This window comes from Pelodiscus sinensis, chromosome 4, assembly GCF_052426305.1.
Source record: "Pelodiscus sinensis isolate ZL-2025 chromosome 4, ASM5242630v1, whole genome shotgun sequence".
Lineage (NCBI taxonomy): Eukaryota > Metazoa > Chordata > Testudines > Trionychidae > Pelodiscus > Pelodiscus sinensis.
Window position 1 is genome coordinate 133,298,825 of NC_143055.1, and position 25,669 is coordinate 133,324,493.

General features: G+C 44.7%; 1 long non-coding RNA gene across 1 annotated transcript in view; it reads left to right on the top strand.

Moving 5' to 3' along the window:
* Window positions 1-25,669, top strand: part of LOC149524588 (uncharacterized) — a 124,628-nt gene that overhangs the window by 10,635 nt on the left and 88,324 nt on the right. Inside the window, exon 2 of the long non-coding RNA XR_016349539.1 lies at window positions 11,325-11,444. This is a non-coding gene — a long non-coding RNA (uncharacterized LOC149524588). The remainder of the gene's footprint in view (window positions 1-11,324; window positions 11,445-25,669) is intronic.

Here is a 25,669-nt window from a genome sequence, read left to right on the forward strand (position 1 = left end):
CTGGAGGTGATGGTAGGGCCCTGAATCTTGACTATTTGGTGCTGTACACATCGTCTGGAACTATTCCTGCCGTGACGCCTCGCCACCGAAGTAGACAAAGCAAAGGATGGGAGGGGAAACTTAGTCATGGAAAAGGGAAATGACTTGCCAGAGGCCAAACAGCCAGTCAGACCTGGGAGTAGAACAAAGTGAGAAGGGCCATACTAGGTCAGACCAATGGTCCATCAAGCCCGGTGCCCTCCCATCCAACAGGGGTCAGTAGATACTTCGGAGGGAATAGACAGAACAGGACAATTACTGAGTGATTCATTCCAAGTTGTCCACTCCCACCTTCTGGCAGACATAGGCTGTGGGACACCCAGGACGTGGAATTGAGTCCCTAACCATCTTGGCTAATGGCCATTGATGCACCTCTTTGCCTTGAACTTCCCTAATTTTTTTAACCTTGTTCTACTTTTGGCCCCTAGCCACACATTCAACCATCTGACTGTGTGTGGTGTGATGAGGCTCTTCCCTCGGTTTGTTTGAAATCTGCTGACTGTTCCTTTTATCTGGCAAGCCCTGGTTCTTAAGTTCGGTGACATGCTAATGACACTTCCTAATTGGTTTCTCCATGCTATGATTTTATAGCCCCCTCTCATATTCTCCCTCTTTAGTGGTCTCCTAGCTAAGCTGAACACCCTCTCCTTTTAACCTCTCCTCATATGGAAAATATTCCATACTGGCAATTATTTTTATTGCCCTTCATTGTACTTCTTCTAACTCTGTGATCTCTTTTGAGACGGAGTGACCAAAGCTGTATGCAGCATTCTAGATGTGGGTGGATTTATATTATGACATGGTATTATTTTCTGACTTATCTATTCCTTGGTCAATGATTCCGTACATTCTGATAGCTTTTTGGATTGCTGCTGCATGTTAAGTAAATGTTTTCCGAGTTCTATCCGCAATGACTCCCAAGATCTTTCTTGACTGGTAACAGCTAATTTAGATGTGCCATTTTGTCTGTATAGTCGGCATAATGTTCTCCAATGTGCTGTATTTTGCATTTATCAACATTCATGTTCATCTCCCATTTTGTTTCCTAGTCACCCAGTTTGGGGCGATCCCTTTGTAACTCTTCTCAGTCTGCTCTGGATTTAACGATTGGGAGTAGATTAGTGTGATCTACTAACTTTACTGCCTCACCGTTCACACCTTTTCCCGGATCTTTTATCGGTGCATTGAATTTCCTCTCTCCAGTGTGATAAGTGACCATTCATTTACAAATACAACATAGATGGGGCTACTATAAGGTGGGTGCATAACTGGCTGGATAACCATTCTCAGAGAGTAGTTATCAATGGTTCACAATCCTGCTGGAAAGGCATAACAAGTGGGGTTCCGCAGGGGTCTGTTTTGGGACCGGCTCTGTTCAATATCTTCATCAACGATTTAGATATTGGCATAGAAAGTACGCTTATTAAGTTTGCAGATGATACCAAGCTGGGAGGGGTTGCAACTGTTTTGGAGGACAGGGTCATAATTCAAAATGATCTGGACACATTGGAGAAGTGGTCTGAGGTAAACAGGATGAAGTTTAATAAAGACAAATGCAAAATGCTTCACTTAGGAAGGAACAATCAGTTTCACACATACAGAATGGGAAGCGACTGTCTAGGAAGGAGTACGGCAGAAAGGGATCTAGGGGTTATAGTGGACCACAAGCTAACATGACTCAACAGTGTGATGCTGTTGCAAAAAAAGCAAACATGATTCTAGGATGCATTAACAGGTGTGTTGTGAGCAAGACACGAGAAGTCGTCATTCTACTCTACTCTGCACTGATTAGGCCTCACTTGGAGTATTGTGTCCAGTTCTGGGCACCACATTTCAAGAAAGTTGTGGACAAAATTGGAGAAGGTCCAGAGAAGAGCAACAAGAATGATTAAAGGTCTAGAAAACATGACCTATGAAGGAAGACTGCAAGATTGGGATTGTTTAGTTTGGAAAAAAGAAGATTGAGAGGGGACATGATAGCCGTTTTCAGGTATCTAAAAGAGTGTCACAATGAGGAGGGAGAAAACTTGTTCTTCCTGGCCTCTGAAGATAGAACAAGAAGCAATGGGCTGAAAGTGCAGCAAGGGAGGTTTAGGTTGGATGTTAGGAAAATGTTCCTACCTGTCAGGGTGGTTTAACACTGGAATAAATTGCCCAGGGAAGTTGTGGAATCTCCAACTCTGGAGATATTTAAGTGTAGGTTAGATAAATGTCTATCAAGAATGATTTAGACAGTACTTGGTCCTGCCGTGAGGGCAGGGGACTGGACTCGATGACCTCTTGAGGTCTCTTCCAGTCCTAGTATTCTATGATTCTATGATTTCTGATGCTTGTTTTCAGTCCTTTAACCTATTACTCATCTATGAGAGGTGCTTCTCTCTTATCCCATGACTGCTTATTTTGCATAAGAGCCAAAGGCTTTCTGAAAGTCCAAATATACTTTAGCCACTGAATCACCTTTGTCAGTATTTGTTGTCCATGGCTTCTATAGCTGGGGAAAGGCATGTTTGTCCCCTGGCTGGGGGACAGACTGACAAACACACACACACACACACACACACAAACTCTCTGAAATACAAAGTAGATAGGTGTTCCTTTCTCTACCCCTGCCCCTACTGGCCCAACAGGGTTGTAACTGTCCTGGTCTCCATCTTTGGCCCCTTGCTATTCCCATGTGATCATTCTACAGTATAACTGTCCCTCCTATCAGACTCCTCCCTTTCCATTTTATGAGAAACAATCAAATTCCAGGCACATCCCATTGACCTTGCTTTAAGTTTCAGTAAGAGGAAGGTGCCTACCAAATTTGATGGTCCTGTTCAGGAGTTCTTGAACAGACTCACATACAAATGGACAGACAGGGGCACATTTCTAAAATACATAGTAAGATTTGCACATAGGGCTTTGGTTTAGATGAATCTGATTTCCCTCTTCCTGATGGGGAAACCAGGTGATCAGTGAATTCATTTAAGGAGGCTTAAATCTGTTCTATTCCCCTGGATTTAATAATAATACATAGTGCACAGTAATTCAGAATACATAGTATCAGAGTGGTTGCCATGTTAGTCTGAATCTGCAAAAGCGGCGAGGAGTCCTGTGGCACCTTATAGACTAACTGAAGTGTTGGAGCATAAGCTTTCGTGGGCAAAGACCCACTTCGTCAAATGCATGCATCTGACGAAGTGGGTCTTTGCCCACAAAAGCTTATGCTCCAACACTTCAGTTAGTCTATAAGGTGCCTCAGAATACATAGTATTTCTCTTGTTGTTACTTGGATATATGCATGTACAAAACCACAGAGAAAGAGGGAAATAACCCAAATTGTAGGTATCGTGCTCTGAAATCATCTTCCCCCAGCCAGAAGTTCATTGGTCCTCTGGTCGGGCTGCCTCCCAGCTCCAGCACCCTCGGGGTCTGACCAGTCCTGAATGAAGGGATTTGCCGGACCAGGGGAGGTTCCCTGCCACTGGCCTCCCAGCCCACCTCCCTTCGTGGCTTGTGCCCAGCCCGGATGCAGCCAGACTCCAACTCCAGCCTCCTGTCAGCATCCCAGCTGGGACTCCCCCAGCTACCTAGCCACCACCAGCCCCACTGCCACCTGGGCCAGAGCAACCTGCCATGCCGCCCAACCCCTCTTGCTGTGGGGCTCCTGGCTGAGTTGCTGGCCTCCTAGCCCCACTCCTGGCCATGCCACTAGGAACTCCCTGCCCCTGGACTCTGTGGTCCAGGAACATCTGTGGTGTGGCAGCCTAACCAGAGAGTTCTGGTTGAGGGAGGTACAACCTGTACAAAATGATTTAATAGAGTTCACAGCAAACATGCAGAATATAAATCGGCCAGGCAGACAAGAACGGCTGCAGCATTGAATGTGTTTATGACCCTTTGAAAATATTGTGTGGTGGGAAGAGGTACACTCGTGGTTCATCCACCTGTGGAGTGTTGTTTTATTTTTTACCGTGTGTCTGTGGTGCTCTGCTTTGCTACAAGTTTAGCATGGAATGTACCTTTAAATGGATTGTGTCCACCATTGTCCAAATAGTAATGAAATGACTCTGCCCGTGTACATGAATTTAATCAGCAATAATGTGGCAATATATCCAGAAGCATGACAGCAATGCTCAGTACATCTGAGAACTCCTAGCATTTAACCCAGACCCGGGAGCAACACAGAGGGATCTCTATGAGGATCTTGATTTTCCAGGGTTTAACATTAAGATGCATGAACAATTTAATGAGAATTCATTGGATTTGCCTTTTTGAGTCTCATATCTTGCTTTCCCGTTAAACATCTCTTTGGATTCAGCCATGCAGGGAGTCCTCGTTCCCATTCGAAACGTCAATAAGGTGGATAAAGATTCCGAGTTCAACACAAACTTCCAATAAACCAGTCTCGGCTGTTTCCCGTAAATCAGGGAGATAAAATTGTAAGTGTTGATAGCTTGAATGCGCCGGTAGCTATCTTTTTTCTTTTGGCTCAGCGAAATAGCATCTCATTCTGCAACTGTTTGGAAATATATATATATTTTTTTTGCTGTGGCCAAATGCGACACGTGTCGGGGTTTGCTCAAAGGCTTTCTTCGAAAAGGCAGCGATAAGCCATTCGCTAGTGGGTTAGGTTAATATTTTAGAGGGTGGGGTCCTTTTTTTAAAACACAGCCCTGAATAAAATGCAGTATTGGTGTGGTTCTTTCATTAAGATTACCAGTGCTATGAAAAAATGCTATGAAACAATGAATTCAATACAAACTCTGCTTTCCTTTCTGATCTCTGATTGCTTAGCTACACCCTGGTGTTCATTTTCAAAATAAATAAGTACAAAGATCTATTGTCTTCCAGGGTGACTCAGGCTGGCTGCTGGCTTATATGATGAGCCACTCCTTATATTTCCCTAGGGATCCGCACAAAGGAACATGCCGGAACAATGGCAGCCATCTTTGTTTGTTGATTGTGAGGGCAGGTTGTGACATCCTTACCCTGAATAACACTTTACCATCCTGAGTGAAACACTGTGTCAGAGGAACACTGCCAAAAGCATATTAGGGTTAGATCTAAAAATAATCTAGAGGAAGCTGGGTGATTTTTTTTCCCAGGTTGACCTCATTTCTGCCCCAAACTGCTGATTTAGGTTGACCAAAAGTTTTGATACATTTGTAACAAATTCACCAGTACAATTTGGTTGAGAGTAAGGATGCCGATTTTTCTAATCCTGGAAACCAGAACCCTCTAATCCCGCCTCTTCTACAGAGACCCCGCCTCTTGTCCCGCCTCTTCTACAGAGACCTCGCCTCTTGTCCCGCCTCTTCTACAGAGACCCCGCCTCTTGTTCTGCCTCTTCTGCTGAGACCCCGCCCCTTGTCCTACTTCTTCTACCGAGACCCCGCCCCTTGTCCTGTCTCTTCCCCCAAGGCCCCAGCCCTGCCCTGTCTTGCCCCACACTCATGCCCCAGAGCCAGGCTGGGAGGAGTTGACCTACTGGCCTGCACAATGGGGGCACAGTGGGACATGGCCGGGGACAGTTCAAAGCACAAGGGTCCGGAATGGGGAAATCAGGGCATAGTGGAGGCAGCGGGGCAAGAAAGTTTAACACCCCCCATGTGAGGCTGGTACCTACTTTGGAGCTCAGTCAAGGAGCCAGTCAGTTCTCTCCATCAGATCGGGGGAAGCAGGGGTAGAAGAGACACAGCTGCTAAGTACATTGGGCATGATGAACCATTGGCCTGTCCCAGTATGGCTGTTCTTACGGTCCCTGACGTGCAGCAGAAGTCCAAAGTGGCTCCTAATGAAGCAACTCTAATTCTCGACATCTGGAACATGAGGTTGTAACTCCGCTGCAGAGGCAGCAAAACATCGGATTTCAAGAGACGTTCCAGTATAATTAGCTACCGCCTCGTCCTTCTTTTGGAAGTCACTTCCTTGGCACAGAAAGGGACTTGCTGGAGAGCCAGACTCATTCTCCCATGGAGGCGCGGCATCTTTTCCTGTGACATTTTGGCAATGTTTAAAGTGCAGTGGAGACTGATCAATGTCAGAGTGGAAGTTGGCAATGTGAGAGAGCTCTTCCCAGAACCCCAGCAGGGATGTGAATTGATGCCCGGAGTAATCCTTATGGAGCCCAGTTTAAACACACATCTTAAGTTACGTACGTCTTTAAGTACCGTGGTGAATGGGGCTCGGGTTTGTAATGCAGGGACTACAGTATGCTATGAGAACAACTACAATTAATGCTTTATTTTTCAGCAACGTTTTGGCTACGTCTACACTGGCATCCTTTTCCGGAAATGCTTAAAACGGAACAGTTTTCCGTTATAAGTATTTCCGGAAAAAGCGCGTCTAAATTGGCAGGATGCTTTTCCGGAAAAGCACTTTTTCCAGAAAAGCGTCCGTGCCAATGTAGACGCGCTTTTCCGCAAAAAAGCCCCGATCATCATTTTCGCTATCGGGGCTTTTTTGTGGAAAAGAAATCTGTGCTGTCTACACTGGCCCTTTTCCAGAACAGTTTTCTGGAAAAGGACTTTTGCCCGAACGGGAGCAGCATAGTTTTTCCGGAAAAGCACTGATGATTTTACAGTAGATCGTCAGTGCTTTTCCGGAAATTCAAGGGGCCAGTGTAGACAGCTGGCAAGTTATTCCGGAAAAGCGGCTGATTTTCCGGAATAAGTGGCCAGTGTAGACACAGCCTTAGTGTTTTATGCATAAAGCTAAAAATATCTTTGGTTTTGAAATCTGGTTTGGTGAAAATGCTTTGCTTTTGAATCTCAAAACCGTATCTTTTTCTAGTAGTTGTATATTTTTAACAACAACAACAACAGATTTTATTTTCACTGCAAATCCAGTACATTTCAAACAAATTTACAACAAAAAAAAGTGAAAATGTTCCTTTTGGCCAAGCCATTTTTCATCCAAATGTATACTTCATCCATATCGGCTCTGGGTGCAACTGAAATATAAAATAACCGTGAAAACATGTCATTTGTGGCCCGCAGAATAAGGTGGGACACAATCACTAGCATGAGAGGCATGTGTATTTGAGCTTGTGGTGGGGAGATTTTGTAGAACCACATCATAAATTGTAAATACCTGAATTGAACCAGCAGGAATTGACGTTTTCTCTCTCCCCCTCCCGACTTTTGCTGCAGGAGGAGTTGGGGGAACACTAGATCAGCCTAAAGGTCCATCTAGCCCTTGTTGCTCTGAGCTGCTAATATTTCATGGCCCGCTGTTGCAAAGTCTGGGAGTTCAGACAAAGATTGAAGACATTTTGTTTATATTTTCACCTGCTTCCTATGCATCAAGTCATATTTGCTGGAGCCATTGGACACTCTTCCTGACGCCAAGCCCTCAAGGAAAGGGCACTTTTTTGAGCCAGATTCTACCATCTTCTTTCACATGATTCAAAGTGTAATTCTATGAGAAACCACACTCATTCCGGTAGGCTAGCTTGTACTTCGGGTTTGCCATATGGTTTCCTCCACACCCCTTTCACACGCACCAGACCTTGGCTAAGGTCTTCTTCCATGAGACTTATCACTGCATATTTCCCCCAGGTATTTGGTGATTTTGGGGTCAGCAAATGAAATTAATACATAACAGGTTTAAAACAAACAAAAGTTCCAACCTGTGGAACTCCTTGCCAGAGGATGTTCTGAAGACCAGGACTTTAACAAGGTTCAAAAAAAGAACTAGACACATTTCTGGAGGTTAGGTCCAGCAATGGCTATTAGCCAGGAATGGTGTCCCTAGCCTCTGTTTTTCAGGGGCAGGGAATGGGTGACAGGTGATGGGTCACGTGATGATTCCCTGTTCTGTTCACTCCCTATGGGGCACCTGGCACTGGCCACAGTTGGAAGACAGGACACTGGGCTAGATGGACCTCTAGGGTGACCTAGTGTTCCCCCCAACTCCTCCTGCAGCAAAAGTTGGGAGGGGAGGGAGAAAACGTCAATTCCTGCTGGTTCAATACTGTCTCATGGGCAGCCCAGGGAAGGAGCAATCCAGGACTGTATCCCGCTGATTTCAGTGGTGCTACTGGCAGAGTGGGGTAGGATCTGGTTATAAATAATTGCAGAGCACCCAGTCTCTGATTTTTGGGCAGGAGTCTAATGGGTTCAATAAGCCTCTTCATGAATGGTTGAACTTCAAAATCTGTAGGCATTTCTGAACCACCCCTGTCATCCTGTTCCCTTTTAATCGCACGTTGCCAAGTGCAGCTGGCACACAGCCCTGACAGGAGTGTTTGCGGCAGTTCCCATTCTAGGCCCCAGCGGTTAGCAAAGGTTCTGCAAACTTTGACATCCACAGATCTCATTACACGGGGGAGGAGGGTGAAATACTGTGATGCAAAAAAGCAAGGCGTGGGTGTCTTCAGGGAGCGCCCATCATCGCCTTAGCCTGAAGAAAACCTGGACACCTCGTTACCATCATTTGAAATGGTTGGGACGGACTCATAAATAATACAAACAGAAATGTAGGAATATCGTATCCTGTGAAGGCAGCCAGGAGCAAGCCTTCCAAAAATAACATCGGAACAGCTCTGCTTCGCAGTCATTAAATGGCTTGTGGGTAAGTTTGTCGCTCAAAGTGACAAACCTAGAAGCACTCGATTTTGATCTTTCCCCTGAAAAGAATGTATTTTAGCAATATTTAGAAAGCCCCCGCTGTCTTTAGATGACTAATTTATTCTGGTGCTTCTCAGCCAATAAATGAGGTTTGCCTTTTGATTTTTAAAATAATAATGATTGTGTTTTATCCTCAGAGGTAGAGCTGGGTGATTTTTTTGGCAGGGGGGGAGGGGAGGGAGCAGGGGCAATAGCAAATTCAGCATGAAAGTGCTGTTTTCGGGGAACACAAAAACTTTCTGGAAATTAGGTGGAATCTGGTAAGTAGTTTCAGTTGATTTGAAAAGAAGTGGAAACACATCTTGGAAATGTCAAAATGGTTCAGTTAGAAAAAATCTAAACATGAATTTGAGACTCTTAAAAAAAAGGTCAGTGAAAAATGTTATTTCGATTTGACATTGTTTTAATGGTGCTTCAGTTAGACATTCAATGTGGTTTTTTTTTACCTGAATGACTTTCCCTGTGTTTTTTTTTAAACATGGGTGCAAAAAACCTTGAAAAGTTAGTTTTGATATGAAACCAACTGAATCTATTTTTAAGCTTGCCTACCACATTTAAATGATCTATTTTTGTTAGCTCTTCTTTGCAACGTGTTACCTTTAAGGGAGATTGTCTGTTTGTAGAGAGTCAGTCAGTCGGTCCGTTTGTCTGTCTGTCTGTTCCAGAACTCCTCCTAAATGGTAAGAGCTAGGACCACCACATTCAGTATGTGGCTTCCTCTAATTTAAACCAAGGTTTGGTTGTGCCAGGACAACAGGATGTGCCTGGAATGGGATTGTGTTTCATAAAACCAAACAGAGAAGAGACGGAACCACCAGGCAGGTAAACGGAGCTGGCTGTGGACGTCCCCCCTCTGGGATTGCTCCGGCCCTGAGCTTCCCAGACACCCTTTAGGGAGGGTGGAGGGTCTGAAGCTCCCCCCACCCATTCACATGGGAACAAAGCAATAGCCATCCAAGCTACCTAATTAGAATTATGATGTAGGATCTACGCACTGTGGAACAGATTCTCAAAAGTATGCAGCACCCGGTAGCTTCCATTTTTCTCTGTGTGCTAAGCACATCTGAAGATCTGCCCACTTCATTTAGGTGCCTACATGGAGGCTGCTCCATTCTGGAGGGCTTGCCCTAACAGGGGAGAAGAGCAGAAAACAAAAGCAAAATATTTTCCTTGGCTCCAAGAAATCAGAGAGGCAGATTTTGTGTTTTATAACGGTGCCCCATAACACATGGCGAGTAGACCCGCCGATTTCACTGAGGCTACTGACAGAGCATGCTCCACTGGGGGAAGGTTGCCAAAATAATCACAGGAGCCAAATGTCTGAGCTACTATATGTGGTCAAATCAGCGATGTTGCGCCAGGAAGTAAGCGGGGTTGCATGGTTTGCGAACAGGTAGAGTAATGCCAAGAGTGATTTGTTTGGTTTGGAAAATGCAGACTTGGGTAGGTGGGATTGCATCGGAAAGCAAGCCATGTTTGTGGCAGATAACTGCAATGACTATCAGTTGGAATTAGTTGCTATCCTCTGTTTTCTTCTTTCCTAGGGGCTAGGTTATGCCATTGGACTTGCAGCCACCTTTGCACCCTTGTCCCCAAAGTTGTGCTGGGGGAAGAGGAGATAGTTCACATGATCCGGTCCAAAGGATTGAATGTTCTCCCTGGACATGCCTTTTCCTTAAGCGTTCAACCCATTTGTCCAGCTGGCTGTCTCCTCAGTTTGGATCCCAGGGTCCCTTGAGTGAGAACTAGTTTCCACTTTACGGTCTTAAGACAATTTTCTATGGCTGAATAAGAATGGTGAACTTCATTACTTGGACTGCAGTTTTCCAGGGCAAACTCTCGTTAAGCCCATGAAGACACCCAGGGAGGTTGTGGGATCGCCACAACGGGAGATATTTAAGAGCAGGTCGGATAGACATCTCTCAGAGATGGCTTAGATGGTACTCGGTCCTGCTGTGAGGGCAGGAGACTGGAATTGATGCCCTCTCGAGGTCCCTTCCAGTTCTAGGGTTCTATGATCCTATGTATCCAATAGTAGATAAGAGTAACTCACAATTACTTTTCTTCTTCCTTTTTCAGTATGAGGCGCGGGGTTGCCTGAAGTTCCTTCCTGTTCTGCAACTAGCCAACAAGTACTGCGTCTCCCACAGGGGAATATAAATAAAACTCTCCCACTTCCTTTATTTAATAATCAAAATGGCAGCCCATTGGGGGGAAGTAATTATGGACTTTATTACATGATTTATTCTGATAATCTTATCTACTCATTTTTGTTAAATTGAATGAACTTGTTTTTAAGAAACATCTCATTATTTGCTTGATGACAAATTTTCATTTCTTGGGAACTCTTATGAAGAAACGCATTGTGAGGTCACATAAGCCAGCTGCTGTCCTATCCCCGCTCTAGTAAGAGTTTCATATATGAGAGCTCTGAGCACTGTAAGTGGGATTTTTCATTGGATTCTAGGGGAATTAGGCACTCAACAACAATGGAAGTCCCAAATTGCCTTGAGCACCATTGGAAAACTACCATTTCTTTAAGATGTTTAAAAATGAGGCCTTTATACAGAGTGAAAGACAGCTGGAAAATGAAAGGCCTGACCTGATCTTGTGTATGTGGTTCAAAACTCTGCATAACACACATTCCTGAATTCTGTCCTCTTTTGTCAGGTCCTGACTATGGAGATAACATGGAACACGCTCCCATGGTCCTGACTTGCCAAACAACTCATCTTCTTGACCTGCCGCTGGGGGCATGTGTTGCTAATGCTGAGGCCTTTCACAGCAAGGGTATGTCTACACTGCACAGCTATTTCGGGATACTGGATACCACGCGTCTACACAAGCTGCCCATTATTTTGAAATATTTTTCAAAATAATGGGCATGCCATTTCACCATTCTGGTAAACCTCTTTGTACAAGGGATGGCTTAAAATAGCTTATTTTGAAATTTGGCATGTCTACATGGCCCCAAATTTCAAAATCACATGCTATTTCGAAATAAAATTAAAATAAGGTACACAATTTGCAAAGCACAAATTGCGTAGCTTTTTTTGAGTTTGGGGTGCTGTGTAGATGTGCCCCAAGAGAAACAAGAAATGGACCCGTTGTCTACCAAGTACTTCTGTGACTTGTTCTGAATGGGTCTCTGAAACATTTTTGCTGATTTCTGGAGCTGAGTGAATTACTCTTTGTAAATTGTGCATTAGGTGAATTGGGCATTGTTTTCAAAGAAGTAATGAATGGTCTTTGGAGCTACTCCCTACAGAGGAGAAAAGATTTCAAGCCTTGTGTATCCAGTATTTTTAACCTTAATGATTTAGCAATCCATTCTTCCTTCTTCGTACAACTATTGATCGGAGAGGGTAGGATCTATTACCTTTTACGTCAGTGCAGGTGCTCTTTTCTAGCACACCTGAAGACCAGGCTGGCTAGTGTTCTCCTTTGGAATTTACTCCTCGGCTTCCACCTCTGAATTACTTTAAGGAATGCATGGTCCTGTCGTAGAGTTGATCCTCCACGCTACGAGTCCTGCCACTGAGATGGCCAAAATGGTATGAAAAAGACTAGAAAGAGGAGGTCAGGTCCTCACCTGGTTTGAGTAGGCCTGACTTCATTAAGGTCAGTAGAGCTATGCTTATGTATACCAGCTGAGGACGAGGCCTAAAGTCGTTTTACATGGCTCATATTCATAAGTAGCTTGGGAGCAGGAGAGAATGGTCACAACTCAAAAGCAAAGGACCAGAATGTTTCACTAAGGAGGTTGTGGAATCTCCATCACCAGAGATATTTAAGAGCAGGTTAGATAGACATCTATCAGGGATGGTTTAGATGGTGCTTGGTCCTGCTGTGAAGGCAGGGGACTGGACTCAATGGCCTCTTGAGGTCCCTTCCAGTTCTAATGTTCTATGGTTCTCCTTTTTACTCCCCAACCTCTACTGAATAGCACTGCTGGAGCAGTAAGATACTACTTGTTCTGAGAGTAAGGCTGCCAGATTCTGGGTTTCACAGTCTCAAATGGGGATTAGCGGATTGAGTTTGCCCCACAGAGAGGTGTGGCACTGTACATATTTAATTAGCCTCTGGACAAAACACGTCCAAGCTATGTTCCTTTCCCTAGCACCCCGTTTGTCTCTGGACTCAGAGAGGGGTGCTTGCACAGACAAGATCTGAAATGGAGACTACCCAGGTGACACGATCCTGGAAGACAGCACCAGCCAAATTCTGTGCTGTTTACATGGCTGGGGAATTGGTGAGAGAGATGTCTGTGGCTAACACGATAACCCTAATCTTTTTAGCATGCAGTCAAGGGGGAAAGATGATGGAGGGGCAGTGGTCACTTGCAATGTATTCCCCTTGGAGAATGGCACGCCAAGTCACTAAACCTTTTTCTGATTGCACATCCTTTGTTGGCCTAGGGATGAAAAAAGAAAGTAGAACCTAGCGCTGCCATCCTTGACAACAAAGGACAACTAGATTGATTGGATGCACCTAATGTGTAATACACATACAATAAATGGCTGTGGTAACTGAATGCAGAATTGACACGAGAAGTAAAAATTCTCTGAGGAGGGGGAGAACCATGCCCTCTACTGTCATGAAAATCAGGACGAATAGAATGAATTTTTCCTAACATGTGTCTTCCTACTAAATCTAGCATCTCTTTTTAAAAAATGCCATTGTCCTCTCATCTTTACGCATGTCTGGTGCCGGACGAATGTGTGAAGTGCCAGATATGGCCAATTTGCTTTTGGCTGCACTGGAGTTGCTCCCGGTCTGCAATGAGGAAAGCTGAGAGTCAGGCCCGTGCAGAACCACCAGTGAAGACTTGGCCATCCCTAGTCTACACTCCCTCAATGCCCTAAGAGAGCTACCTATGCCCAGGTTACCATGCCGATGGAGAGCAGGTTCCATGAGGCTGCTATGCAGCCTCCTTCACCAGTTGGCAGAAAGAGAGGGCAGGGGTAGTGCCCCGGGAAATGCCGAGCATGGACGTAGGAGGTGTGGCAGGCGCAGGTAACGGCCTTTCTTCCAGGGGTTCGATGCCCTGGGGAAGAATGATTGTGCCCTGCCCTTCCCTCAGGGTGTGAGATGTCCTGACAACCAGATGTTTAGATTGTAAGCTCCGTAAGGCCGGGACCGGCTTTGCCTCAGCGTCTGCGCAGTGCCTAGCACACCGGACTCTGACCTCAGCTGGGAACGCCAGTGAACTGTCATGCAGTTAACGATGAATAATCATAGAATCATAGAATACTAGGACTGGAAGGGACCTTGAGAAGTCATCAAGTCTAGCCCCCTGCACTCATGGCAGGACCCAGTACTGTCTAGACCATCCCTGATAGACGTTTATCTAACCTACCCTTAAATATCTCCAGAGATGGAGATTCCACAACTTCCCTGGGCAATTTATTCCAATGTTTAACCACCGTGGCAGTTAGGAACTTTTTCCTAACGTCCAACCTAACCCTCCTTTGCTGCAGTTTAAGCCCATTGCTCCTTGTTCTATCCTCAGAGGCCAGGAAGAACAAGTTTTCTCCCTCCTCCTTGTGACACCCTTTTAGAAACCTGAAAATCGCTATCATGTCCCCCCTCAATCTTCTCTTTTCTAAACTAAACAAGCCCAATTCTTTCAGTTTTCCATCATAGGTCATGTTTTCTAGACCTTTAATCATTCTTGTTGCTCTTCTCTGGACCTTCTCCAATTTCTCCACATCCTTCTTGAAATATGGTGCCCAGAACTGGACACAATACTCCAACTGAGGCCTAACCAGCGCAGAGTGGAGCGAAAGAATGACTTCTCATGTCTTGCTCACAACACACCTGTTAATGCATCCTAGAATCATGTTTGCTCTTTTTGCAACAGCGTCACACTGTTGATTCATGTTAGCTTGTGGTCCACTCTGACCCCTAGATACCTTTCTGCCGTACTCCTTCCTAGACAGTTGCTTCCCATTCTGTATGTGTGAAACTGATTGTTCATTCCTAAGTGGAGCACTTTGCATTTGTCCTTATTAAATAATAGACTGAATAGTAAGCTTGGCTTGGGCAGGCTCTGTGTGTTGAACCTTCTGAGTTCCCTGAGGGGCCAGGCCACGGTCCCAGTTATAGTGGTCAGAAGTGCAGCCCCCCGAAAGGGATGTTTCCGGAAATTAATTCCCATCACCCACCACACAAACGAAACCAGAACATTTGCAAAGTCCAAAATGGTGTTCGATTACCTTTGTTATTTTTTGTAAAAAAGGGGGATTTTCTGCATGTGCCGATGCTTAGCTTGGAAGTACCAAACATCCTGCAAGAGCCATCCGTGGAGGGAGATTTCCAGGGCAGGTTCACCTATCACAAAGCATCCTCCCCATTTTTTACTTTGTCGGTGTAATGGATTGTCCCATTACCTCACCCGGATAATTATCACACTTTGCTGATATGGATTTCACAAAGATCGCAGTAAGACCTGACAATCCTATTTCTGCCTTTCGTGAAGTCTAATGTGCTTAGATAAAAGAAGCTCCCTCACTCACCTCCAAACAATGAGGCCTATTTTCTACCTCAGTAGGATATTACGTTCCCAAGTGGATCAGCTACCGTTGTGACATGTGGTGTGTGAGAGACTGGGAACTCAATAAAGAAAATAAAGTGGAGGGAATGAAATGTAAAGTGCTCTATTAGGTTTATTCCGGAACATAGATCAGAGTTATTGTCCAGAAAGAGCAGAGTGGAATCTGATTATATGTCACTATTATATCTTTATATTGTCCCTTTGTTACAGCTTGGAATTTTTAATGCAACCCCTTGCAAATAGATGGGCTTTCACTGTGGCCGTCTATCTATCTTTATTTTATCCAAACCACAAGATGAATGGGGAAGTGATGGGAATTTGACACCGCTTGTACTATACTTCCTCGTCCCGCTTCTTATCGATCATCTTCATACCCTCATTGTAAGTCACTTGGATACGGCGCCATCTCTCAAATGCAATACCGAGCTTCATAGAGGGAGGACACAAGAGAAAGTGAAGGGAATTGATGTGCTAGACACGAGAGACTCAAATTTCCATCCTTTTATTTATTTATTTGCCAGCAACCCACTGAAAATCCCTCTTTTGTGGCAATGGGGGTGGTTGCAACTTCTCTTCTGTCTCCAGAGAAATCTTTTGTCTTGTGTTTGTGATGGGGCCAAGCACAAAGGAACTTTAGACAAAGCACAAAGGAACCATTAGACAAGGAAAGTGATGTTTGTTTACTTTCAAGCAGGTAGGCAGATTTCCAGGAACAGGAGTCTAACGTTAGGTCCTCCCTTAGTCTTCTAAATAAATAACCTGACTTCAAACATGTTGCAAATCTATTGAGAGCAATGGGAACTCAACGGCTTTACCAATGCAGTGACTTATTTAGAAGCTTTAACATGGGTTATGGAACAGACCTTTCAGAGCCACTTGGTAGATTTAATCAATTCCTACTAATTTCTATACAAGAACATTTAGGGCAAAAAAGTTGAAAATATTCAGCACTCCAAAAATCCTCATGAGATACCAGAAACCTCTAGAGCTGGTCAAAATACAGCATTTCCATCCTGTGACAAATTCTGAGATGTCAATCTTTGTGGATTAAAAACAAAGGGGGAGCGAGAAAAAATGTAATATTCTGAAAATATTTTGTGCTGGACTTACTGAAACATGAAATTCAAAATTGATTCTGATCATTCCCCATGGTCACATTGATTGCAGCCGTATGTTTCTGCAATTGTTCTGATGATGTCAGATGAACAGTTGCTGATGGAACACCATTCCACAGGCAAATTTTCAACCAGTTCTCCTCAGCACTTAACAGCTCCCATGAAGGGCCCTATAGGAAAAGGCCAATTTTCACCAACCAACCAACCAACCAACCAACCAACCAACCAACCAACCAACGGCTCCATCTAGACTGCAGGCTTCTTTAGGAAGATGCTTTTCTAGAAGAGATCTTCCGAAAAAACTTCTTCCGAAAGAGCGTGTCCACATAGCTTTTTCGATGCACTTTGGAAATCTGCTTTTTCGAAAGATAGCATCCACATTGAATGGACACCGTCTCACATTTAAACTGTGATTACTATGGATGGCGTGCTACCAGGGCACCTGTGCTTTTTCCTCTCTCCTCGTCTTCCAAAAGAACTCATAGGCTGTGTTACACTGGCAAGTTATTCCGGAAAATCAGCTGCTTTTCTGGAAAAACTTGCCATCTGTCTACACTGGCTGCTTGAATTTCCAGAAAAGCACTGACGATCTAATGTAAAATCATCAGTGCTTTTCCGGAAAAACTATGCTGCTCGCGTTCGGGCAAAAGTCTTTTTCTGGAAAACTGTTCCGGAAAAGGGCCAGTGTAGACAGCACAGTAGTGTTTTCCACAAAAAAGCCCCAATCGCGAAAATGACGATCAGGGCTTTTTTGAGGAAAAGCACATCTAGATTGGCCATGGATGCTTTTCTGCAAAAAGTGCTTTTCCGGAAAAGCGTCCTGCCAATCTAAACGCGCTTTTCCGAAAATGCTTTTAACGGAAAACTTTTCCGTTAAAAGCATTTCCGGAAAAACATGCCAGTGTAGATGTAGCCATAGACTTTAGGGTCAGAAGGGACCATTATGATCATCTAGTCTGACCCCCTGCACGACGCAGGCCACAGAATATCATCCACCCACTCCTGGAATAATCCTCTCACCTATATCTCAGATATTGAAGTCCTCAAATGATGGTTTGAAGACCCCAAGATGCAGAGAATCCTCCAGCAAGTGATCCGAAGGCGAAAAACCTCCAGGGTCTCAGCTCCCTCGTCCCCGTCCACACACGCCTTTTTCCTGAACGAGCTCTTTTGGAAAGAGGCTTTTTCCTCGTAGAAAGAGGATTACCAATGCTAGAAAAACCCTTCTGTTCTTTCAACTTTCTTTCAAAAGAAAGTGATTGCAATGTGGATGTAATTGAAGTTTTTTTTCCAGAAAAACAGCCGTTTTTCCGAAAAAACTCTGTAGTGTAGACATACCCAAACTGAGCACCTAGTACCTCCACCCCCTCCCCCATTGTTCTCAGTAAGGACCAATCCCTCTTGAAAATCTCGCCCCAATTGTGGGTGCTAAAGTCTTATGAACAGGTGGCCTGTGGAGCCTAATCTTAGTCTCCCATTTTAAAAAATCATGGTGGTAACTTTCCAAAGTATAGTCATTGCTACAGATGGCTTCTGATAATGATGTATTGTCACTAGATATTCAATGGGCTGTTTAGTAGAAATTATGCCTGATGTCTGTAGCAAAGGTGGTTTAATTTGGAGATTAGGAAAAACTTCCTAACTCTCAGGGTGGTTAACCATCGGAACAAATTGCCTAGGGAGATTGTGGAATCTCCATCCCTGGAGATATTTAAGGGCAGGATGGATAGACACCTGTCAGGGATGATCTAGACGGTGCTGAGTCCTGCCATGAGGGCAGGGGACTGGACTTGATGACCTCTCGAGGTCCCTTCCAGCTCTATGATTCTATGATTCTTGGCATATCTTTTTCCATTGTGCCTAGTACTCTGGGATAGACAACCAGCTGAGAACAACCTTTGCATAGAGGAGCCCATGGGTGGTGTTTAGTTCTGTCCACGATCAGCCCTCCCCAGGTGAAGAGAACATGCCTGAAGAAACTCTGCAGTAACTGGAGTGAGATGAAAAGTAGGCTGTTGGGAGTCGAGGGAGCCAGCCAGCCAGCCAGAGCCGCTGTCTGGCAGGAATGCTTGTCTCCTCTTCCCAACCTGAGCCCTCTAGCCAAGCTGTCCTTATTCTCAGAAGCCACCAGGACTCGATTTCATATATTTTAACAGCTTGGTATCATTTAGCTCCTGGCCAGGGTGACATAGGGGCTCTTGGGCAAATGTCCCATGTTCTTTGCAAACAACTCTTGTCTCAGACCCATCAAAACACATTATGCCAATCATATGTCTTTCAGTCTCTTTATCCTTGTGTGGTATAATGTAACGTACCTCCACAAAGCATGTGCCGTTGCTAGGAGGGATGACAGTGAGTAGGCATAGACCCCATTTTGTGTCCTCTGGTTTTGTTCCTAGTGGCAGCGTGGTTCTTTCCTATGCTAAAACAAACCCGGGCTGATGAGGTCATGTAGCTGTCATCTGGACAACATGGGCCCGGATCCCTCTCACTGGACACCAGGTCTGTGTCTACACTTGCCACATAATCCGTAATAGCTATGGAAATGAGAGAAGTCAGAATAGGGAAATGCGCGGGGGATTTAAATATCCCCCGCGGGGGGATTTAAATAAACATGGTCGCCGCTTTTTTCTGGCTTGGGGAAAAGCCGGAAAAGAGCGTCCAGACTGGCGCGAGTAGGAATAAGAGATCCTCCAGAATAGGGCTTTATTCCGGAGGATCGCGCCAGTCTGGACGCTCTTTTCCGGCTTTTCCCCAAGCCAGAAAAAAGTGGCGACCATGTTTATTTAAATCCCCCCACAGGGGGATATTTAACTCCCCCGCGCATTTCCCTATTCTGACTTCTCTCATTTCCATAGCTATTACGGGTTATATGGCCAGTGTAGACACAGCCCAGGTGTTACAAGGTAATGCCCAGCCCTGGTTTGCATGAGATCCATTATGGCCACTAACCAAATGACTTCTCTTACTCCTCCTCATTTTGACACCCCCTCTTTGATGGGAGTCCAAGTGTGGCCATAGTGCCTAAGAGACTCCCCCCATCAAAGGGAAGACATGGCCTTCACTAGCCACTAGCTTCCAAACCAGGCTATAACAGAGCTCACTTGTGCATGACCAGGGCAAACAGGGTTGTCATTAACTCCTTCAACCCAGCAGGGATGTTGCCCGGCATAATTCTGGAAGAATTCACGCCAATCTTTGCTTAATTATTCTTCCCACAGTGCGGGGAGGGGCCAATCCAGTAGCCTCCTGTTGGGTCGTTAGAGCCCAAGGAAGCTTGGTGAAGGCGGGTTGGATTCACGCTATCGTTCTTACTTGACCAGAGACGTGGAATGCCTTCGGAGGGGGAAGCAAAGGGAATCCCACCCATCTTAGAGACACATTGGTGGGTTTTCCCCTGAAGCAGGGTTTTGATGGCACCTCAGAAGGAGCCATGGTCACAGGCCCAGGTCCGACACCTCATATGAAGCCACCGGTAGACAAGGAACACAATCTACTTTGACAACAATGGTAGCGCTTCAAAACCCATCCATGCTTTGGACAGCACTAATACCACAAAGCCTCTTCTATTGGCTTACTTGGAAGCCACCTTGACCTTCTTTTACCTACCTGCACATCAGCAATAACTGTACTTCCTGTCGTCCAAACTTTTCCCTCTCTTGTCTCATTACATTGTAACCTCTGGTGGGCAGAAACGGTCTCTTACTACCGATGACGGGGATCCTGCTCTCATTTGGAGCAGTAGAAATGATCAAGGCATTTCTTCTCCATATATTTTAAGACATTGTGAACTCGGAGAGGCAGGTGTGTTGTTCTTTAAAAGGAAAAAAGACATGTAGTGGATGAGCATGACAAAGATATGGAGAAAGGAACACATTTTAACATGGCAGTTTGACGTAACACAAGCAATCTTTAGCAATGTTTAACCGTTCAAAAATGAGTTATCACACTCATTTCATGAGGTAGGGTTACATATTTGGGTTCCGGTACATCAGGCAAAATTTATATTCTAGGTTTTGATTAACATGGGCAGGAGGAAAAACAGTCTAAAAAAATGAAATGCACCTCTTTCAGCATCTCTCAGGTGTATATCTGTTCCCGAGGAATCTCTCCTTTGAAGATAAAGTCCTCTATGATAGCAGTGTTTGGTATCAAATGGCAATTGTGGAAAATTGGGGACCTTAGCTGGATGTTAGGAGAAGCTGGTATTAGCCATTTATAAATGAGAAGATATTTTATCGTTAAATCAATCTCTTTTAGCTCCCAAAGAGGTGGGCTTTCCAGTAACAGGATGACAAAACCATTTTCTCTGCTTGTACTACCTAGTCGTGCTTCCCGTTGCAATTTTCTTCTTTCACCTTGGCCAATCTGACATTGACAAATGCCTCATATTGCAGGAAATACCCTCGACTGGGAGGTGAAGCTATCACACGTTGTGTACAGAGTGTCCTACATAGGTGACGGTAATGACTGTAATATATCAACAGGAAATGCTGCTGGAGAAAATGGGGTGATTCCAAATCCCAGGGACAAAGGTTATTTATTTTTGCTGTTTTGATAGGAGCTGCTAGAAGCATTTTTCTAATGGGCCTAATGAGTCTCTGAAGGTCTCTCTTCTTGTCTTATTTCTTTCAGGGGCTAGAAATAGAAGTTTGTGGTGTTATAGGGCTAGGTAAATAGATTTCTTGTGAGGTCAATAAACGACTTTAAACCACTTATTTTCCCCTGAATGGACTATATACTCCAACCTAAAATTGGGTGGTAAGTTTATCCTGAAAGCCTCTGAAGCGATGGAGTGAATGTTACACATGTGGCAGCAGTTTCTAGGCCGAGTTTGCCTCCTCTTTGGTTGGAAAGGTCTTTGCAGCACATCTGTACTTCTCTGTAAGTGTTCCCTGCTCTTCAGGGCCCATTACAATGGAACGGATGCGGATCCTTGGGGGAGGGTGCCACTCGTCATCTATTGGAAAAGAATCCTGTTTCATTGAAAAGGAACTTACTTGAATTTGCATGAAAAACAAGGAGCAGTCCTGAAGCCGAATCCATTTCCTAGGTCATGAGTTTTCATAGGCAAAAGTGTGTTAGGTCATGCACTTTTGTGGTAAAACTCAGATGGCTCCCTCTGCAACCCATTGATGCTTTTGAGCGTGGAGAACCATTAACAAAATTCCAATGCCAGCTGCCTTCTGTTAACTAGACTGTTGTGCATTCAGAGTGGATCGGAACCTGCTTGGAAGGAAAACTGATTTCCATGTCAACATGGGGAGGAGAGTAATATAACCAGGACAGATGAACTACATTGATAGTTTTCAATGATGAAAAATACCCCTACAGAGTCCTTTTTGTAACGCTTGCTTACTGCTGAAGAATTGAAAGGACAAAATCATCCTGCAGATGATGTGTTCTTGACTTATGAAGAGAGGCTGAGGGATTTGGGTTTGTTTAGTGTGCAGGAGAGAAAAGTGAGGGGAGATTTGATAGCAACCTTCAACTACCTGAAGGAGGGTTCCAAAGAGGATGGAAAGAGGCTGTTCTCAGTGGTGACGGATGGCAGAATGGGGAGCAATGGTCTCAAGTTTCAGTGGGGGAGGTGTAGGTTGCACTTTAGGAAAAAGTATTTCCTTAGGAGGATGGTGAAGCACTGGAATGGGTTCCCTAGGGAGGGGGTGGAATCTCCATCCATAGAGGTTTGTAAGTCCTGGCTTAACAAAACTGTGGCTAGGCTGATTTAGTTGGGATTGGTCCTTCTTTTAGTGGGAGGTTGGACTCAGTGACCTCTGGAGGTCTCTTCCAACATTATGATTAGATTTTTTTCCCCCTTAAAAATATTCTGTCTGACATGGCAATATATAACACACTTCTGCACGTCTGTCCTGCATCTGACTAATGACTGCTTTTGGAAATAAACATTTCCTGCTCCCAATGAGATCAGCAGGAATCTTCCCATTGAGTTCAGTGACAAAAACAAATGATTATCTATGGCAAGGTCCACTAAGGCATGGAACCGTCTGATGGGCACAGTCTAAGGCCTTGTCTACACTGGCATATATTATCACCAAAACAGTGAGAGCAATTACACTACAATGCAACTTTTGTTGAGAAAAACACACAGTGTTCTGGCAAGAAAAATCTTCCACCCTGAAGTCCACCAGGACTTTTCTTCCTGGTGAAAGACTTTTGTCTTTCCCCCTCCCTTTATTGTTGACAAAGAGCCAGTGTGGACTCTGCTGTTTGATTGTTGAGAGAACTGGTTTCTGCCAGTATCCCACAATGCCGGCCCTGATGGATCTGCTCAGTGTTTTGTGATCTCTGCTGCCCTGTAAGCATGCCCCCCCCCCCTTCAAAACTCTGGGAAGTGTCCGACAGCAGAGTGAGCTACTCCCTTTGGGGGACAAAGAACAAATCATTGGAATGCTCCTGTTCTGCCCTGCTAGGAACCCAGTGGCAGGCAGTCTGCTGCTGCAGAAGGAGGCCTGGAGAGACGGCTGTGCTGTTTTGACATTCCTCAGCATGGAGCTGAGCTATGAGGGAATTCCAAAAAGCACAGGGATCAGCTCTGCCTTCCCACCACACTGCCTATGGGATGCTTACCCACAATGTTTTGCTCTCTGTTGACAGGGGAGCTAGCAATGTGGCCATGAAATGTTGACAGTGGGAGGCAGAAAAACAAACCTGCCCAGTTTTCACATTTGCCAACGTTTTCCCATCGACAGAACTTTTGTCACCACACCTCCCCAGCGTAGACATAGCTGGAGTCTAACAAAGCATAGGAGACATAGACTAGCTGGGAACATGGAAAGAGGCAGGACCTTCCTCTCCTGAATCTAGATTCCATTTGTTATGGTTCTGATGTAATTCTTAATGGAAAATATTTTCTTGAAACCAGAGACTCCTGGCTTTACGGAGAATAGTGTCTACATGGTTCTGCAGGGTGCTTTTTAGACACACAGAAAAGGAAGGAGTGGGCTTTAAAGAGCTCTTTAGCTCCAGAGAAGCAGGGACGGGAGACCATAGGCAATCCAAGGAGGCAGATGGTAAATAAGTATGCATGGGTTGTTGCACAGAGCATGGTCTTGTGGACAGGCTCAGAGTCAAGCTATGCAAATAGGCTTGAAAGGATTAGGTTTTTACTGGTAAATGTTGATAAACATTTGGTCATTAGTGAGGCTACCTTTACACTGCCGGTATTTGTCGGCAGAGAGTATGCTAATGAAGCACTCATTAGCATTTGTCGTGCTGTCATTTGCATATCTCTGCCGATGCTTTTTGCACAAGAGGTTTTTGCGCAAAAACAAGCAGTGTAGCTGGGTGCCTTTTGCGTAAAACACCCCTTTTCACAAGATCCCATAGACCTCCTTTTTTGAGGCACAAGAGATCTTGCACAAAAGGGGGACTTTTCCACTGGTGATGATCAACATTTCCAGACAGGCAAACCAACTGAAATGACATGTCAGAACTTATTACATATGGGTCTGATTTTCCAAAGCACCGAGCAGCGTGCAGTGTTGTCTTCAAGTCGTCATTGACAAGTCCAAGTTGAGTCTCAAGTCACTACAGTTCAAGACTCAAGTCGAGTCTCGGGTCCCTAAAGTCACTTTCAAGTCAAGTCCCAAGTCTAGTCTCAAGTCTTAATTGAAAAAATGTCAAGTCACTTTTGTACAAGCCATTAATATCGGCATTTTTGGACAATCTTTTCACCAAGACGACATAACAAAATTAGCAAGTCTCAAGTCGAGTCTCAAGTCACAAACAATGAACCCGAGTCAAGTCTCAAGTCGAGTCACCTAGGCAACTTAAGTCGGACACAAGTTCAAGTCATGGGACTCTAGTCAATAACTCTGGCAGCCTGCATGCTGAGCTCTTCCAAAAAAACCAACCCCCGAGTCCTTTTGGGTGAGATTGTCAGAAGAGATTGTCCCGCTGAACCAGAAAGGTGTCAACCCCAGCAGCTAGTGGCTGAGTTTTGAAAATCAGACACGTGTGTAGCTGCTCCGATGGGAGGTGAACGCTTCTGGAAACCTGATGCTTTGGATTGGAATGCACGACAAGCTGCTAATTATCTTCCCAAACCAGAGCTCTTAATGGGCCTCTGGTTTCTGTACTCTGCTGCCTCCCCTCCAGAAACAACCATTATTCAATAACAGAGAGAGGGCTCTGATTTCTCCCATTTTCAGAATTAATACAGAGCGACTCACGAAGCTGCTGATGGCCTCGTTTTATTGTTTTACCAATTAACGGAGCCGGCGAGCCTTTCCAGGATCAGCTGTGATAAACTCCGTTTGACACGGTGCTGTCAGCCACCCCGTTTCCAATGAAAAGTGACAGTCCAAAGATTAAACTTTTATTCCCTTTTGAAGAAGACAGGAAGTCACATTTGCTTATAATTAGTATGCAGGATTGGACGGGCCAGACATTTGAAGTGCAATTTCAAATTACCACCAAAAAAATAGACTTATTAACTGCAGATTAATATTCATGAATTAGACAAGAGGTTAAATGTGACTTCCTTTAGTGAAGGATATTTCCATAAAGGAATAGTGGTAGATCAAAGAAGATTTCTTAAAACAAAACTTCTGGTTCCTTGTACCTTCTTTGTCTGACACACGTATACATTATGTTTATCTAGAGAGAGATAGGATAGATGAGATGATATTGTTTATTGAGACAACTTCTGTCTTACCCTACTTGACTCCTCCCCTTAACTGGGCCCTTCTGACTATGCCACTAGTAGGACAAGTTCCAGTAAAAACGGTTACCTCACCCACCTTGCGTCTGTAATATCTTGGGAGCAACACAACCACACCAAAGCTGCAAGCACGTTTGTCCACAGGCCAGAGAAAATGGTGGACTTTCATTGCAATAATTTGGGGGCACAACTTCAAAAGCATTGAATTCCCACTAAGAACACTGACTTAGAGCTTATTTCTGATATCCAAGGGTGAGGTGAGACCGTGGGAAAAGTCAGGTCCCAGTGCCGGTCCCAAAACTTTTCTGCAGGAGCACAGTGGGTGGCAGAGAGAAGGGATGGTCCCAGGGTTAAAATACTAATTTGGGAAAGTTTGTTTCAAGTTCCTGGTCTGTCAGTGTCTTCCGATGTGGAAAGCAACAGAGCACTAGAGCTACAAAGGAACTATGGTGCTTAAATTCAACTTTTAGACTCTGCTGAGCTCCTCAAACCCTTCCTCCCTCCCCTGCATCTCCGGATTCTGAAGTACCCAAATTCCCTGTGTATTTATGTGTCTTCTAGATGGTCATGTGCAAAACCATCTACATGCTGAGCTTGAGGGTGTCAGCATTGCCTACTTCCCATGATGCCTATTGGGTTGCCCCCCCACAGAAGGTAG